The sequence below is a fragment of the Thalassophryne amazonica genome, chromosome 2, assembly GCF_902500255.1.
Source record: "Thalassophryne amazonica chromosome 2, fThaAma1.1, whole genome shotgun sequence".
NCBI classification, from domain to species: Eukaryota; Metazoa; Chordata; class Actinopteri; order Batrachoidiformes; family Batrachoididae; genus Thalassophryne; species Thalassophryne amazonica.
The window spans coordinates 45,666,870-45,685,708 of NC_047104.1; the positions used below are offsets into that span (position 1 = coordinate 45,666,870).

The 18,839-nt window shown below is 39.6% G+C and overlaps 1 long non-coding RNA gene across 1 annotated transcript; it reads right to left on the reverse strand.

The window, feature by feature from the left end:
• Positions 1-403: 403 nt before the first annotated feature.
• LOC117502141 lies at positions 404-15,709 on the reverse strand. The gene is made up of 4 exons (XR_004558194.1): positions 15,359-15,709; positions 6,621-6,632; positions 3,113-3,119; positions 404-413 (listed from the first exon to the last, which is right to left on the reverse strand). It is a non-coding gene; the product is annotated as an uncharacterized LOC117502141 (long non-coding RNA).
• Between the last annotated feature and the right edge of the window lie 3,130 nt (positions 15,710-18,839).

Genomic DNA, 18,839 nt, shown 5'->3' on the forward strand with positions numbered 1-18,839 from the left:
GGACAAAATCTACTACATGAATGTAACAGATTAGGTACAGGTACAGGAGGAACCAAAAGATCTACAGGGAATCCCCAGCACCAATTAGGGTTACGCATTTCCTTGATTAAATGCCTAACCTTGAATAGGGGCCTGCCTCATTTAATGACCGGGTCAAACGTTTGTCTGAGAAAAATAAATGCCAGCCTTAAATAAGCGCCAGGCATTTTATGCACAAAAGAGATTAGCTACATTTGGTGCAGTCACTCTTTTTTCTACATTTTCTACAGTGGTACCTTAAAATCCTAAAACCTGATTTATGCTTCAACAACTCTGTAAGTCTGTGGCCATGCAATGACATTGACGTGCATGTGACCCTTATAAAGTTCTCTGTCGCATCTTATTGCAATTTACATCAGGAGCAGTGGCTTTTTCTGGATCAATTTTTCCCTCAAGGAGCTTCACTTCTTCATACAATCATCAACCTCCAAACCAGCGCTACACTTTGTACAAATTCCTCCATGAATTGCACATCATTTGAGCATCTTTTTCTGACTCCTTGTTGTAAAGCTGTTCATATTTCTGGACCTTTCTCCAAATGTAATTTTCTGTAAACAGAAAAGGGACAAATCACAGCCCTTGTGGTCTGCGACATTTAGCAGGTGTGCGGGTTCACAGCCACGCAGAGGGGTCTGATCAAAGGTGGCTGTCTTTGGTTCACCACACCCAGGGATATGTGTGAAACAACACCATATTACAGTGGAGGCAGCAAGCAGCATTTTGTTGATAATCACCTGCCTTGCATGCCACATTTAGGTGCGACGTTTGAAAAAAATAAATGCCCAGGCTTTTAATCAAGGAAATATGGTCCAGACTTTCCTTAAATTGGCGAGTGTCAGTGCTGAACTTTATTTCCTGCTTCTGTTATATGGTGTTTACTACATGTAAAACCATACAAAAACATTGGGACTTTTGCTTTTGTCCGGTGAGTGAGACTAACATTACCCCCCCCCCCCCCCCCCCCATTAAAATTTCATGTGACTAATGCTGTTTTTGAAGAAAAGGACTTCTCAGAACTATTTATGTTAAATTTGTTGCTTGCATCATTAACTGAACAATTCTTACACTTACCTGCTGCACTGTCTTTGGCGTCTACAAATATGCATCCACTTACAGTATTTACAACCCTAATTCCAATTAAGTTGGGACATTGTGTCAAATGTAAATAAAAACAGAATACGATTTGCAAATCCTCTTCAACCTATATTCAACTGAATACACCACAAAGACAAGATATTTAATGTTCAAACTGATAAACCTTGTTGTTTTTGTGCAAATATTTGCTCATTTTGAAATGGATGCCTGCAACACATTTCAAACAAGTTGGGACGGGGCAACAAAAGATTGGGAAAGTTGATGAATGCTCAAAGAGCACCTGTTTGGAAACAGGTGAGTTTCATGATTGGGTATAAAAGGAGAATCCCCAAAAGGCTTAGCCATTCACAAGCAAAGATGGGGCGATGATCACCACTGCGTGAACAACTGCGTGAAAGAAATAGTCCAACAGTTTAAGAACAATGTTTCTCAACATTCAACTGCATGGAATTTAGGGATTCCATCATCTACAGTCCATAATATAATCAGAAGATTCAGAGAATCTGGAGAACTTTCTACACATAAGTGGCAAAGCCGAAAACCAACATTGAATGCCCATGACCTTCAATCCCTCAGGCGGCACTGCATTAAAAACCGACATCATTGTGTAAAGGATCTTACCATGTGGGCTCAGGAACATTTCAGACAACCATTGTCAGTTAACACAGTTCGTCGCTACATCTACAAGTGCAAGTTAAAACTATACCATGCAAAACAAACTCATACATCAACAACATCAATGTTTCCATGGATTGCTCATATGAGCTGTTCTGCCATGATTCTCCCTGACTTATACTTATTCATACTATGTGTGAAGGGGTCCTTAGAATGCAAGCACTGTGACAGAATCAGAGAGATTCTTTTTTTTAATGGCTTTATAATCAATCAATCAATCAATCAATTTTTTTTATATAGCACCAAATCACAACAAACAGTTGCCCCAAGGCGCTTTATATTGTAAGGCAAGGCCATACAATAATTATGTAAAACCCCAACGGTCAAAACGACCCCCTGTGAGCAAGCACTTGGCTACAGTGGGAAGGAAAAACTCCCTTTTAACAGGAAGAAACCTCCAGCAGAACCAGGCTCAGGGAGGGGCAGTCTTCTGCTGGGACTGGTTGGGGCTGAGGGAGAGAACCAGGAAAAAGACATGCTGTGGAGGGGAGCAGAGATCGACCACCAATGACCAAATGCAGAGTGGTGCACACAGAGCAAAAAGAGAAAAAAACAGTGCATCATGGGAACCCCCCAGCAGTCTACGTCTATAGCAGCATAACTAAGGGATGGTTCAGGGTCACCTGATCCAGCCCTAACTATAAGCTTTAGCAAAAAGGAAAGTTTTAAGCCTAATCTTAAAAGTAGAGAGGGTGTCTGTCTCCCTGATCTGAATTGGGAGCTGGTTCCACAGGAGAGGAGCCTGAAAGCTGAAGGCTCTGCCTCCCATTCTACTCTTACAAACCCTAGGAACTACAAGTAAGCCTGCAGTCTGAGAGCGAAGCGCTCTATTGGGGTGATATGGTACTACGAGGTCCCTAAGATAAGATGGGACCTGATTATTCAAAACCTTATAAGTAAGAAGAAGAATTTTAAATTCTATTCTAGAATTAACAGGAAGCCAATGAAGAGAGGCCAATATGGGTGAGATATGCTCTCTCCTTCTAGTCCCCGTCAGTACTCTAGCTGCAGCATTTTGAATTAACTGAAGGCTTTTTAGGGAACTTTTAGGACAACCTGATAATAATGAATTACAATAGTCCAGCCTAGAGGAAATAAATGCATGAATTAGTTTTTCAGCATCACTCTGAGACAAGACCTTTCTGATTTTAGAGATATTGCGTAAATGCAAAAAAGCAGTCCTACATATTTGTTTAATATGCGCTTTGAATGACATATCCTGATCAAAAATGACTCCAAGATTTCTCACAGTATTACTAGAGGTCAGGGTAATGCCCTCCAGAGTAAGGATCTGGTTAGACACCATGTTTCTAAGATTTGTTGGGCCAAGTACAATAACTTCAGTTTTATCTGAGTTTAAAAGCAGGAAATTAGAGGTCATCCATGTCTTTATGTCTGTAAGACAATCCTGCAGTTTAGCTAATTGGTGTGTGTCCTCTGGCTTCATGGATAGATAAAGCTGGGTATCATCTGCGTAACAATGAAATTTAAGCAATACCGTCTAATAATACTGCCTAAGGGAAGCATGTATAAAGTGAATAAAATTGGTCCTAGCACAGAACCTTGTGGAACTCCATAATTAACTTTAGTCTGCGAAGAAGATTCCCCATTTACATGAACAAATTGTAATCTATTAGACAAATATGATTCAAACCACCGCAGCGCAGTGCCTTTAATACCTATGGCATGCTCTAATCTCTGTAATAAAATTTTATGGTCAACAGTATCAAAAGCAGCACTGAGGTCTAACAGAACAAGCACAGAGATGAGTCCACTGTCCGAGGCCATAAGAAGATCATTTGTAACCTTCACTAATGCTGTTTCTGTACTATGATGAATTCTAAAACCTGACTGAAACTCTTCAAATAGACCATTCTGTTGGGAAGGTGTCGTAGCACGGACCCACAACAGGGGGCGCAAATGAACGGACAATGAGTAAGCCAAAAGGTAACAATTTAATGTTGTGACAACACACAACGTAACACACAGAATTTGTAAAGTCAATTAACACTAGGTGACGTGTGGGCAGGCTCGAAGATAGAAGACCCCGACGAGAGAGAGGCCGCGTCCCACACGGCCTCCACCACCAACGGTCTGAAGAACACCGGAGCCGCCAAGTCCCGAGTCCCCAGGTGACCTCTGTCTTCGGCTGTCGACCCTGGTACTGCTGGCAAAAAGCAGAGACAAGAAGAATGAGTGTAAGTCCTTACACTCAGTGGTCCACAGTCTGTACACAGTCAGGAGGAGAACCTCCACCTCCGAATCACACACTCGTGCAGCTCTTGTCTAACCACTTATCTGTTCAGAGAGTGTGGCGCAGTCGTCGTCGTCACGCCACACGCCGAAGTCCCGGATAAGGCAACGTCCACAAGAATAAGGCTGCAAGTGAGATCTGGTTTAGTACACACAAAGTGTCAGATAGCAGAGAAAATACCTCTCGGTAGTCGATTTCTCGGCGGGGAGGTGGAGTTGCAGTCCGGCTTAAGTACTGGTGTAGATGAGTGACAGCTGGTGTGATGAGTGACAGCTGTCACTTCCTCTGGGTCTGGCGCCCTCTCGTGCTTGGAGCCCGCACTCCAAGCAGGGCGCCCTCTGGTGGTAGTGGGCCAGCAGTACCTCCTCTTCAGCGGCCCACACAACACATTCCTCTGCAGATGATCAGTTAGCTGTTTTACATCTACCCTTTCAAGAATTTTTGAGAGAAAAGGAAGGTTGGAGATTGGCCTATAATTAGCTAAGATAGCTGGGTCAAGTGATGGCTTTTTAAGTAATGGTTTAATTACTGCCACCTTAAAAGTCTGTGGTACATAGCCAACTAACAAAGATAGATTGATCATATTTAAGATCGAAGCATTAAATAATGGTAGGGCTTCCTTGAGCAGCCTGGTAGGAATGGGGTCTAATAAACATGTTGATGGTTTGGATGAAGTAACTAATGAAAATAACTCAGACAGAACAATCGGAGAGAAAGAGTCTAACCAAATACCGGCATCACTGAAAGCAGCCAAAGATAACGATACGTCTTTGGGATGGTTATGAGTAATTTTTTCTCTAATAGTTAAAATTTTGTTAGCAAAGAAAGTCATGAAGTCATTACTAGTTAAAGTTAATGGAATACTCAGCTCAATAGAGCTCTGACTCTGTCAGCCTGGCTACAGTGCTGAAAAGAAACCTGGGGTTGTTCTTATTTTCTTCAATTAGTGATGAGTAGAAAGATGTCCTAGCTTTATGGAGGGCTTTTTTATAGAGCAACAGACTCTTTTTCCAGGCTAAGTGAAGATCTTCTAAATTAGTGAGACGCCATTTCCTCTCCAACTTACGGGTTATCTGCTTTAAGCTACGAGTTTGTGAGTTATACCACGGAGTCAGACACTTCTGATTTAAAGCTCTCTTTTTCAGAGGAGCTACAGCATCCAAAGTTGTCTTCAATGAGGATGTAAAACTATTGACGAGATACTCTATCTCCCTTACAGAGTTTAGGTAGCTACTCTGCACTGTGTTGGTATATGGCATTAGAGAACATAAAGAAGGAATCATATCCTTAAACCTAGTTACAGCGCTTTCTGAAAGACTTCTAGTGTAATGAAACTTATTCCCCACTGCTGGGTAGTCCATCAGAGTAAATGTAAATGTTATTAAGAAATGATCAGACAGAAGGGAGTTTTCAGGGAATACTGTTAAGTCTTCTATTTCCATACCATAAGTCAGAACAAGATCTAAGATATGATTAAAGTGGTGGGTGGACTCATTTACTTTTTGAGCAAAGCCAATAGAGTCTAATAATAGATTAAATGCAGTGTTGAGGCTGTCATTCTCAGCATCTGTGTGGATGTTAAAATCGCCCACTATAATTATCTTATCTGAGCTAAGCATTAAGTCAGACAAAAGGTCTGAAAATTCACAGAGAAACTCACAGTAACGACCAGGTGGACGATAGATAATAACAAATAAAACTGGTTTTTGGGACTTCCAATTTGGATGGACAAGACTAAGAGACAAGCTTTCAAATGAATTAAAGCTCTGTCTGGGTTTTTGATTAATTAATAAGCTGGGATGGAAGATTGCTGCTAATCCTCCGCCCCGGCCCGTGCTACGAGCATTCTGACAGTTAGTGTGACTCGGGGGTGTTGACTCATTTAAACTAACATATTCATCCTGCTGTAACCAGGTTTCTGTTAGGCAGAATAAATCAATATGTTGATCAATTATTATATCATTTACCAACAGGGACTTAGAAGAGAGAGACCTAATGTTTAATAGACCACATTTAACTGTTTTAGTCTGTGGTGCAGTTGAAGGTGCTATATTATTTTTTTTTTTGAATTTTTATGCTTAAATAGATTTTTGCTGGTTATTGGTAGTCTGGGAGCAGGCACCGTCTCTACGGGGATGGGGTAATGAGGGGATGGCAGGGGGAGAGAAGCTGCAGAGAGGTGTGTAAGACTACAACTCTGCTTCCTGGTCCCAACCCTGGATAGTCACGGTTTGGAGGATTTAAGAAAATTGGCCAGATTTCTAGAAATGAGAGCTGCTCCATCCAAAGTGGGATGGATGCCGTCTCTCCTAACAAGACCAGGTTTTCCCCAGAAGCTTTGCCAATTATCTATGAAGCACACCTCATTTTTTGGACACCACTCAGACAGCCAGCAATTCAAGGAGAACATGCGGCTAAACATGTCACTCCCGGTCCGATTGGGGAGGGGCCCAGAGAAAACTACAGAGTCTGACATTGTTTTTGCAAAGTTACACACCGATTTAATGTTAATTTTAGTGACCTCCGATTGGCGTAACCGGGTGTCATTACTGCCGACGTGAATTACAATCTTACCAAATTTACGCTTAGCCTTAGCCAGCAGTTTCAAATTTCCTTCAATGTCGCCTGCTCTGGCCCCCGGAAGACAATTGACTATGGTTGCTGGTGTCGCTAACTTCACATTTCTCAAAACAGAGTCGCCAATAACCAGAGTTATTGTATGTGTTTATACATTTCTGTGTGGAAAAGGTCTGTCACAGACAACCACACCTGCTCCTGATTCATCATCAATCCAGACTACTCTTCAAGCGAGTGGCACAGACATCTACAGAATATATATATAAAAAAATAAAAAATAAAAAAAAACTGCTTTTTGAATTGATCTGGCTATTTTAATGTGTTGAATTACAAGAAGATAACATTTATTATTTTTGCATTATTGTGGTAATCTGGACGGGATGGACTCATTTATCCATCTGCTCACTGCATTTTAGAGGGTACATGCATAGGCTTTGGAAAAGCATCAGCCACTAGCACCTAACAACAGCTACAAAATGTTAGCAGTAGAACACTGCCAGTGAGAATGTGACAGTACTCCTGGTGTGCCATTTTCCTATATGACTAATCATGTAAATTGCTGGGCATGAAGAAGGTTGAATAAAAATAAACATGGCTGGAACTGTTACTGAAGGAACTCCTTCACAGAGGCTTCAATCACAAATATCCAGCTCATATGCAATTGATTTGGCATGGGTTTTAGTCTTATCTGAGAATGATATCTGTTATAGAGATGTCCAAAAAATAAAAAGAGTCTGCTATATCTGTTGGATGTGGAGGAAAAGTACTTCCCATTGATATGATTTCATAATTCGCACTCTACGCAAAGGTAGTTACAGTCAGGTTCCTTATGTAATTTTGTTATCATTATTATTTTGAATAATTTTATTTGGCATACATTTTTAGAAAGCTTATGAAATGAGTAATTCCAAAAACATTTCCATTTTTTTTTAAAGGTTGTTATGGCTGCCATCTTGGATTTCCAAAATTGGCAAATTTCCTTAACTTTTCACTTTCTTAACTTCTGGTTATTTGTGGGTCAACTTCATGGAACAGAGTTAACTAACAGCACCACTCTTGGATTAAGGGTTCATAAACTTTATCACAAATTCCATGAAGGATTGAAAACACATTTGGATCTGAATTAGCAAGGAATTAACACCCACGCGGATCAGGTTCCTATGTTCCTTAAATCACTGATGTCACCTATGTCCAATAAAAATCCAAAATAGCAGCACACACTATTACTATTCATCAACTTCAGTCATTTGTATTTAGTATTTCTGGGTCCTCGCCCTCCAAAATCCTTATTTAGTCACTTCAGTCATCATCCTAGTTTAACCAGAATCCAAAAAGTGAAAAGTTAGTTTTTGACAGTTTCCATTTTTAGAAATCCAAGATGGCGGCCATAACTACCTTTGAAAAAAAAATGGAAACAGTTTGTTGAATTAATTTCAAAAGTTTCCTAAAAACTACTATTTTTTTTTTTTCAAATCTCAAAAATAAAAATATGAACGTATGTAACCTTTCAGAAGGAATCTGACTGTATGTCCCCTTTGAAGAAAGTTGTTAATTCTCAATGCTGCAGCCAGGGAAGGAGCATCCAACACAGTTTTGGGTTTATACACAGGTCTACATAGTTGCTATCATCTACCACGGTACAATAATGAATGGACTGCAATAACAAGCAGGGGCGTAGCACCAAATTCTGGGCCCTAGGTACTAGCCATATTGAGCCCCCCCACACACACACTGTTGTGCTCTTTTTTATCAACGGAAACACCAAATTTCTAATACGCAGTCAAACCAGGTCTAAATCATGTTTACCTTAGATCACACCTGGGAGTCAGAACCCTTTTTAAAGTTGGGGGAACAATATTGAGTTGGGGGGTCTGGGGGACCAAATTGCTGCATTTTCTAGAAAAATGGTGCAATTTGGTGCATCCCCATGCATTTTAACAAAGATATACCCCAATGTTAACTTGACTACAAATTAGGGTTTGGGATATAAGATCTACAGTGATAGCAAAATATCTAATTTAACACAATTTTCCAAAATAAGTAATTAAATAAAAGTAAGTGTAATTCATCGCTTAACAGTGTGTAATTCTCTTTGTGAAGAAAAAAAATACATAATACAATATTCTACAATCAAAACATTAAAGAACAGATTACCCATCTTATAGTCAATGTCATTCACTAAACTCAGTCCATATTAATAACAGACTTTCAGAATATTACTCCCTTAACCTACAACTTGTAGGTTAAGGGAGTACTGTACTGTCTTATGAAGTAATATAAAATAATGTCATAATAAAAATGACATATTTTATAACCCTGTATTTGATAAAAGAAGGTAATTCCTGTTATTTCTTAACAATATTAGACTGAATAAATCAATGCAGTATATTTGTGTTTGTTATAAAATAAGGAAAAAGGTTAATTCATATTATATACTCTCTACATTCATACCATAATAGCCCTATTCCTTTTTTGTATACTTTGTAATTCTCTGCAATATTATATAGTTTGTATAGCCATCTTCTGTCTGTCCCTCGGTTCCTGGGACTACAAAGACACACCATTTATTAGGTAATCCTAAAAAGCAAATAGACAAAACAGGAAAAAAAAATGTTGTAAAGATTACTAAAATTTAATTACATTTTAGTTAAATAATTTGCTTGTAAAGTGGCTCCATAAGCGAACCTTCACTAACATCCTCATTGCTTGTGTTCTTTTATGGTTTTGTCATTTTATTGTTGTTTTTAAATTTTGAATTCGATTTTCTCTGTTTTTATTATGCTGTGTGAAGCACCTTGAGGCGAGCTCATTGCGAATTGGCGCTATATAAATTGATAAATTTTATTTGATTTGACAAGATGAGGAACCAGAACCTGGACCAGCACCTCCTGCTTTGTCTGAAACAAAAGGCCATGAGGTTCATAATGTTAATATTACATTCTGATAATACATTTTTTTATTGTAAAAAGTTTAGCTAATTTGTGTGTGTGCATGTATTTTTGTAGGCAGATGAGTGTGTGCAACTGGACTGTTGTCATATTATATACCACAGAAGATAGGCAGGCTAATGCATGTTTTTTCTGTCATTGTAATAAAATAGAATAGATTAGAATGCTTTTTATTGTCATTATACACAAGGTACAACGAAATTAAAAGACAACTCCCGTAGTGCAAAGGTGTAAAAGTAAATATAAAAAATATAAATAAAAAGACAAATAAGAATATATACATGTATTTACAAGGCAGCCAGTAGGTGTATATAAATAGAAGTCTGCGCTAAACATACTTTTCCAAATCTGCACATATATAATGAAAGGGACAGCGCTAAATGCACGCAGTTATTTTTAGCATTTGGGTAATTAATTTGCCATAAATGTGCTAACAACCAGTGGAAAGTCAGGGGAGACTGGGTCAAGACATTTGATTTTCTTGCAGCAGACGTAAGCTGTCCTGCTCCTGTCCTGCTCCTGTCCTGCTCCTGTCCTGCTCCTGTCCTGCTCCTGTCCTGTGTGTCGTCACAGCAGCAGACACGTGCTGCTCCGTGCCCCTCTCCCTCCCTCTCTCCCTCCCACGTGGACTGTGTGTTCCGTGGGGGGAGATGAGCAGAGCTGCGGCTGCTTGTTTAGTTATTTTGCCACCAAAACCGGCGTGGGTTTATCGTGTCTTTCCCTGTTAAACTGTGACGTTTACATGTCCTCAGTGTTGATATTAGCAAGTTTCCTGCGTGCACATTAAGATAGTTTTCGAGCTCACCTCTCTTCTCAAAGAATTTGGTTAGCAGCTGTTTCCCTCATTTAGTTTTCTTTTGTCTCTTCTTTTTTGAAATCCGGACTTTGATTTTTTTTTTTTTTTTTTTATTTTTTTTTAGTAAAGACGTCTTATTTCAGCCTAAAAACCTCTTAGTCCAAGAGCCAGAGGGTGTTTATTTGCTTAAAATGAGATGTTGTTTAATGGGTATTTCTGAGAAGGATATTCCATGGGGCATTCAAAACTGAGGTGCTTGCGAGTTGCAGCCGGGGCATATAGCCAATATTTAACCCTTTTCCATTTTTTTCAGCTGAGTCAAAATTACCGCAAATTAATGGGGTAGGGCAAATTAAAATTTGAATAACTCCACTAGTTTTTGAGCTAGAATCATCTTCTCTACCTTAAAATGTTTGGTCAGAGATGCTCCTTCCTTTGAATTACAAATTATGTAAAATTGGCCCTTTTTCTGGGTCACTAGAGGTCAAACGTTCACATGACATTGCCAAACCTTGAGATTTTGTCTAAAATTTTATTGGGATCCTGTTTTCATGAAAAATTCAACAAAAACCACATAACAATCATATATTCATACAGTATAGACATAAGGGCAGTTTATTAGAATGATTTAAAGTCACAGAAAAATATTTTGGTTATGCAAGTTAAAAAACATATTTGCATGATATTTTAAAGGAACTGTGTTGAGTTGACAAAAATGAATATCATCTTACCACTGACTAATGGAATAGATTCACTCAAACATTTGAAATAACTGGCATATTCACCATGGCACACAAAAATTCCACAATTTGAGGAATTTTTAGATGAGAAATAATTGGTAAATTAATTATACAGTATACATTGCATAAGTCAAAGTCAGATAATTGGGATTCTGCGCATTTCTTCAAAAATACATGCAAGTCACTGGAACTTTGAAGTCAAATACAATGCCCTGGTCCTTCCTGCAGATTCAACTTATGCAAGGTTTACAGTGTTACTGGATATGTTTTTTTTAAACTGATAACTGACCAAATCAACCCTAAATTGCCCACATCTAACAAATTCGTTTTTACAAGAATTATTTTGAGAATGATAGAAACATTTCTATCTAGCTCCCTCAGACCTCAGTCCTGATTACAATTTGGAAACTGATCATTCACTACAGAACACATAAGTGTCAAGTTGCCTCATTCGTATTCATCTTCTGAATCCTCCTCATCTGAAGATGGGCTTTCTGCCAGTGTGTCCTCGCCTTCCTCATCCCCATCCTCAACCTCCGAGTCCATATCTTCAACTGACAATGTCTGGGGCATCTGGTGGCCTTCAAGCCAAACCATCTTCAGTCTGTTATTTTCATTCACTTTCCATCCATGGCCGACAGGACCGAATTCCACAGGTTGAGCTTTTCTTGCATTTTTCCACACAAAGGCTACATGGTTCGCACGCTTCAGCTTTTCTTCCAGAACAGCTCTACATGGTGGCAGACAGCAGGGATCTGATGCCCTTATCTTTTGAATTTTTTGAACAGATGAAGCCTCGCATCATTGACCTGGCTGACATTTTTCAAACCATACTTCGAACACACAAATTCCTCCGGGGTTGCAGCAACATCCATGTCTATTCTATCCGAGTTCCCTAGAGCGCACATCGCCTTGGTGAATTTGTCACATTTCACCATAACCTCATATGGTTTCCATTTCCCTTTTCTGATGAATGATGCAGTGAAATCACAGCCCGTCAAAGCATGATAACTTGGTAAAGCTTCAGCTATTAGAGGGGTGATTCTCAAAGCCAGTTCGGAGATGTCTATTAGACGCCTTGTGTTGTGTGGGCCGCTGAAGAGGAGGTACTGCTGGCCCACCACCACCAGATGGCGCCCTGCTTGAAGTGTGGGCTTCAAGCACGAGAGGGCGTCGGAGCAACCGGGAGTGACAGCTGTCACTCATCATCAGCACCAGCTGTCACTCATCCACAGTTCATCACCACCACCATAAAGGCCGGACTACAACTCCACCTCCCCGCCGAGAAATCAGCCACTAGAGAGGTAATTTTCTCTGCTGAACTAAACCCTGACTTATAGTCTGAACTTATTTGCAGCCGTTTTCCTGTGGTGTTGCCTTATCTGAGGGATTGGCGTTTGGTGTGATCAGCGACGGCTTCGCTTCACACTCCAACTAGATAAATGGTTAGACAGGAGCTGCACGAGTGTGTGATTGGAGGTGGAGGTGCTCCCTCCCAAAAGAACACAGACTGTGGGATTACTGAGTGTGCGAACTCACACTCATCAATACTGTTTCTGTTCTCTGCCAGCAGTACCAGGTCTGACAGCTGGAGACGTTGGCCACCTGGGGATCCAGGACTTGGCGGCTCCGGTGTTCTTCAGATCCGTTGGCGGTGAAGGCCGTGTGGGATCCGGCTCGGTTCGGGACGGACGTCTCCTATCCTCAAGCCTGCCCACACGTCACGCTACATATAATTGTCTGTGGTACCAAAACTGTGTTTGTCTGCATTCCGTTGTGCACTTCACAACATTAAATTGTGTTCTTTGAGGTCACACCGGTATCTAGCCACAACTTGGCATTGATGTATTGGGAATGATATAGGAGTATGAACACATCTGTGTCAGTGCTTCTGACGACCACAACAGGCACTGCACCTTCATTTACCTCCGCGACAAAGGTGGTGTGAAAGATCAGTCGATTTCAGCTGTTTACATGCGAGATCAAACCAACAGGCCACATAGGATTATTCTACATCAACTTTACCATGCATAATGATATTAAACCAATACCTTATAAATTGCTTTGCTGACCAACTAATAACCATAGATCCTGTAAAATATAGGGCTAGCACATCGTTTCATTATGGACAGTGCAAGGCAACTGTATTGCAATGTGTTTCATCACTTTCACTTTAGGTTCAGTTTCACCACACAAGTAACAACCTTTGTTTTTCTCTTCTGCAGTTGATGAAGATGAACTAATTACACTTACCTGACCCGAATCCCACATCCTATCACTGAACAAAACACTGAAAAAATCTAATTGTAATTGATTAATTTCAAGAACTGCCTTTGTTGATATGCTGATTCATTTTCTTCTTCCTAAAACAAACGATTTATGCAGAGGTGCCATCTATCAGCAAAATGCGGAACAAATATGAATGTAGATTGATTTACCCCAGTTGATGCAGGTCTTAGCCACCCATACATTGAGCAAAGTAGCTCCAACCTTCCCTTAAAAACTACCCTGATGTCTAATCTATAAGGAGATGGAGATTGGAGTCCTACTTGGATTTCACATGAAAAAAGGGCCACAATGAAACTTTTGACAAAATCTCAAGGTTTGCCAATGTCATGTGACCTTTTGACCTCTAGTGACCCAGAAAAAGGGTCAGTTTTACATAATTTGTAATTCAAAGGAAGGAGCATCTCTGACCAAACATTTTAAGGTATAGAACATGAGTCTGGACTTCCGGTCAAGCCTCACAACATGGCAGCAGCGTAAGCGTGTGCTCCCGACAATTGTTCAGATATTGCCCGTTAAAACTCGATTTGACCACTTTTATAAGTGACAGCTCCATTTTAAAACAAGGGCAACCACAATGCCTAAAGCAAAAGGTAAAAAACTTGGAGATCGTGATGAAGAAGAGCCGGTTAGCATCGAGGGAGAAACCATGCTAACTGTGGGCGAGGAAGAAAACGACAGTGCTAACTTGACCATCATTCTGAAGGAATTAAGAGAATTTAGGAAAGACAGCTCCCAACAGCTGAGAGACATTTGTGAGGATATTCAAAGTGCTAATAAGAGAATAGAAGAGGCGGAGGAGCGGATAGCTGCAGCAGAGACACGCATCCAGGCATATTAGGACGCGCTGCTGGAGCTGCTCAAACTCCACACACAACTCCATGCTAAAACTGTTGATTTGGAGAGCCGCACAAGACGGGACTGTATTCGCATCTACAATGTGAAAGAAGGACTCGAAGATAATGACCCAAACATGAATGCATTTGTGGAACGCCTGCTACGTGAAAATCTGTCTGTGCCATCATCCATGGATGTGAGAGTGGAGCGCTCGCATCACGGTTTAGTGTCACGGCCACCCCCAGACGCATCTCCGAGATCAATCATAGCCACGTTTTCCAGCTACAGGGTAAAAGAAGAGATCCTGAGATTGGCTTGGCAGAAACGTGGCTTTCAACTGAGTGGAAGAGCGGTGAATCTGGACCATGACTATGCGCCAGAGATTTTGCGGAAGCGGAGGGCATACGCGGAGGCAAAAGCAGTTCTGAAAGTTAAGAAGATACGCTTTCAAACGTTTCCAGTGAAGTTAAGAGTCTACTACGAGAGCGGACCTGTGCTGTACGGGTCTGTGGAAGAGGCGACGCGGGATATGAACAAGAGAGGGATCACGGTTCCGGAGGTGTCCAGTCCAAGCCCGACATCAATCTTGGATCAAATTCGGCATCTAACTTGGAGCACAGTTAAGACCAAGACCCGAGCTGATAACACGAAGGCTCCTAGCTATCAAGAAAAATTGCAAATGTTTCGGAGGTAAAGATAAGAACTGAGCATGAAGAGCGCAGGTGGTGAGTTGTTCATTGTCTAAAATGGAAGGACTATTGAAATAATAAGAGTCAAGAATGATTTGGTGCTGGAGAACAGCACCAACACTTGGTGCTGCCAGAATGTTTCTCCATTCAATTATTTTATCTCATATTGAATATTGCATCACAAGTTGGTCTCTCACCACAGTTACCAATTTGAAATTAACTGAATCTCTGTACAAAAAATCTCTTAAAGTTTTTGACCGAAAACCTAATTCTTTTCATGTATGTAATATTTTAAACAAGTACAATCTCTTCAATTTTATAAATTTTAAGTATGTATGCTTCATTTATAAAGTGCTACATGGACTAGCCCCACCTCTAGTGTCTACCTTGTTTAAACCTAAGATTTCAAGTGGCCTGAGAACCAGGGCCTCCTCCAGAGGAGACTGTGAGGTCCCCCACAGGAGAACAAGTTTTGGACAGAACACTCTCTCTGTGAGGGCCACTAACATCTGGAACAGTCTTCCTCTACACATACGGGAGAGCCCTACATTGATCAGGTTTAGAGCTTAACTCAAACTATGGCTGAAAACAAACCAGTCATGTGACCACTAGACTTTTAACATTCCCTTGTGTTGTTTATTTTGTATATTATATTTTCTTTGCCTGCCTAGGGACTACGGATGAAAACCAGCTTTGTAGCTATAATCCGGCATATTTACATTTGTTTTTATACTGATGTTCATTAATGTGCATTGTCCCTATTCAAATAAATAAATAAATAAATAAATAGTTCAGACTAAAAGTGCTAAAACTGCTTAAGGCTAGTTTAAGGTGATATGTCGGGACACAAGGACAGTGGACAGTAAAATAGCTAGTTTTAATGTTGTAGGCCCTCACCCTCCAACGAGGGGATGAGGCTCTCCCTCCAACCCCCTTTTCCAACTGGGGTCAATCAGGATCGTTAGCGTGATTCCACCTTTGGAGGTCAACTTTTTTTGTTCATTATTGTTCCCTTTTGTTCAAGCCTGTTTTAGGGCATATTGTGTGTTTGGGGGTGTTGCTGTAATGACCTGTTGTCAAATATATATATTGAAACGTATATGTGCAGATAATGAAAGTGGTTAGTTATAATGTGGATGGGTTACTCAATCCAATCAAAAGAAGCAAGATTCTAACTAAACTAAAACGGATAAATACTGAAATAGCATTTCTACAGGAAACCCATCTTTCTGAAACAGAACATGCCAAACTCACTAGAATGGGATTTAAATATCAATATTCATCATCTTATTCTGCGGGTCATAGGAGGGGAGTGTCAATTTTAATATCAAGTAAAATTACATTTGAAACACTATTTGAAAAAAAAAAAGATAAAGAAGGCAGATATGTCCTTTTAAGGGGAAATATGGATGGTTCACTAATGACCTTGCTAAATGTTTATGCCCCCCCCCCCCCAAATTCTGAATGGAGCTTTTTTAGGCAAATATTTGATTTAATAATAACTGAAACTCAAGGTATTTTAATATGTGCAGGCGATTTTAATCTGAGGTTAAGTTTGGATCTTGATTCATCTAACCCAAGAATAACTCAGCCTAAACTTATAAATAAAAAATTCAAAGGTGCACTGGATGATCTGGGACTGGTTGATCTGTGGAGACAACTTAATCCAACAACAAAAGATTATACATTTTTCTCAAACCCACATTCGTTTTTCTCACGAATTGACTACTTTTTTTATTTTTAATAAGGATCTTCACAGGGTGTTTGACAGTACAATAGGCAGTATGGATTTATCGGACCACAGTCCAGTAACTCTAGACATAGATATAAATATGGATCGTAAAAAAACCATGTGGAGACTAAACAATTATATTTTGAGCCAAAAAAAAGACTCAAATTAAAGCAGATATCAAAGAGTACATAGAGGACAATAATAATGATGAGATAACTCCCATAATACTTTGGGGTGCTTGTAAAGCTGTCCTTAGAGGAAAAATAATAGGCTGTAGTTCAAATCTAAAACGTTAAAGGCAGCATGAATTATTGATACTGGAATCTGAATTGGCAAAGCTGGAACATTATTACAAACAAAAAGGGGACCACAAAATAAAAACAGAAATAGTCAAAAAGAAAAACAAAATAGATGAGCAGTACACTAAAGATATTCAGAAGAAAATGATGTTTACGAAGCAGATGTACTATGAGGGTGGGGCAAAAGCTACTAGACTGTTGGCTTACAAATAAAAAAAAAACGGCAAGCAGAAAACTCAATTTACAAAATTAGAAATTCTGAAACAAAGCAGATTGAACATAAACTAACAGATTCAAAAATGTTTTGAAACATACTATAAAAAATTATACTCAAAGGCTCCATGTGACCAAGTGAAAATGCAGAGCTTTTTGATCAAATTAATTTACCAAAGTTGACAATGGAACAAAGAAAAGATCTTGTAAAACATATTTCAAAAAATTAAATTGAGGCAGCAATAAAACACCTTAAATCAAATAAAATGGCAAGACCAGATGGGTTCTCTCCAGAATTCTACAAGGAAATGAAGGAATCCTTGGTTCCAATTTTGGAGCGTACTTTCAACTGGATCCTGCAAGAAAATAGAACCCCTCCCTCGTGGAGTGAAGCGGTAATATCATTAATTCCAAAGGAAGGTAAGGACAAACTTGAATGTAGCAATTTTAGACCAATAAGTGTCCTGAATCAGGACTACAAAATTTTCACCCATATTCTAGCCAAAAGAATGGAAATAGTTCTCCCACAGATCATTAGTCTAGATCAGACTGGTTTTATTCGGGAACGCCGGACACAGGACAACATACGCCGTGCCCTACATGTAGTAAATCACATAACAATGCACAATATGCCTGCAATTCTAGTAGGTTTAGATGCAGAAAAGGCGTTCGACTGTGTAAGCTGGTCTTTTCTGTATGAAACCTTGGGTAGATTTGGTTTTGATGATAAAATAATAAAAACAATCCAAGCATTATACTATGAACCAAAGGCAAAAATTAAGGTGAACGGGGCAGTATCTCAATCTATAAAACTAGAGAGAGGCTCAAGACAAGGCTGCCCTCTGAGCCCGTTGCTATTCGCTCTTTTTATTGAGCCATTAAGTCGGTACAACACCCAGAACCAGGATATCAAGGGTATCGATATGAAAGGGGGTAATCAAAAAATTTCATTGTTTGCGAACAATGTACTACTTTATTTATCCGATCCAGAGACTTCTTTTATACAATTAACTACACTATTAGAAGACTATGGAACATTCTCTGGCTACAAGTTAAATTTATCAAAAAACACAAGTTATGTGCTTTAGGTATAATCCCACAAAAAACATGTCTGAAAAATACCCACTAAATTGGGGAGCTACTAAAATGAAATACCTCAGGGTTGTAATCCCCAAAGATTTAACAAATTTATACTCTGATAACTACCTACCATTTAATAAAAAACTGAAGGAGGATGTTCAGAGGTGGAGCGCCATTCCCCTTCTTGGTTTTGGATCCAGAGTACAATCAGTTCAAATGAATATCCTACGTAGACTACTTTACTTGTTCCAATCCCTTCCTGTGGAGATACCAAACCAACAATTCCAGGAGTGGGACAGACTAATTTCACGTTACGTCTGGCAAGGTAAAAGACCAAGAATCAAATACAAAAACTTACAATTATCTAAGCGTAGGGGGGGAGTGGCGCTCCCTTCCCTTAAAGATTATTATGTGGCTGCACAACTTAGACCACTTGTGTGCTTATGTAATTCTGACTACTTTGCTAAATGGAAAGAAATTGAAGAGGCATCAACAAATGCATATCCAATTCAAGAGCTAATAGGAGAAAAAATTAGATTGGACAGATTAGACTATTTGAAAAATCCATTTATTACCTTA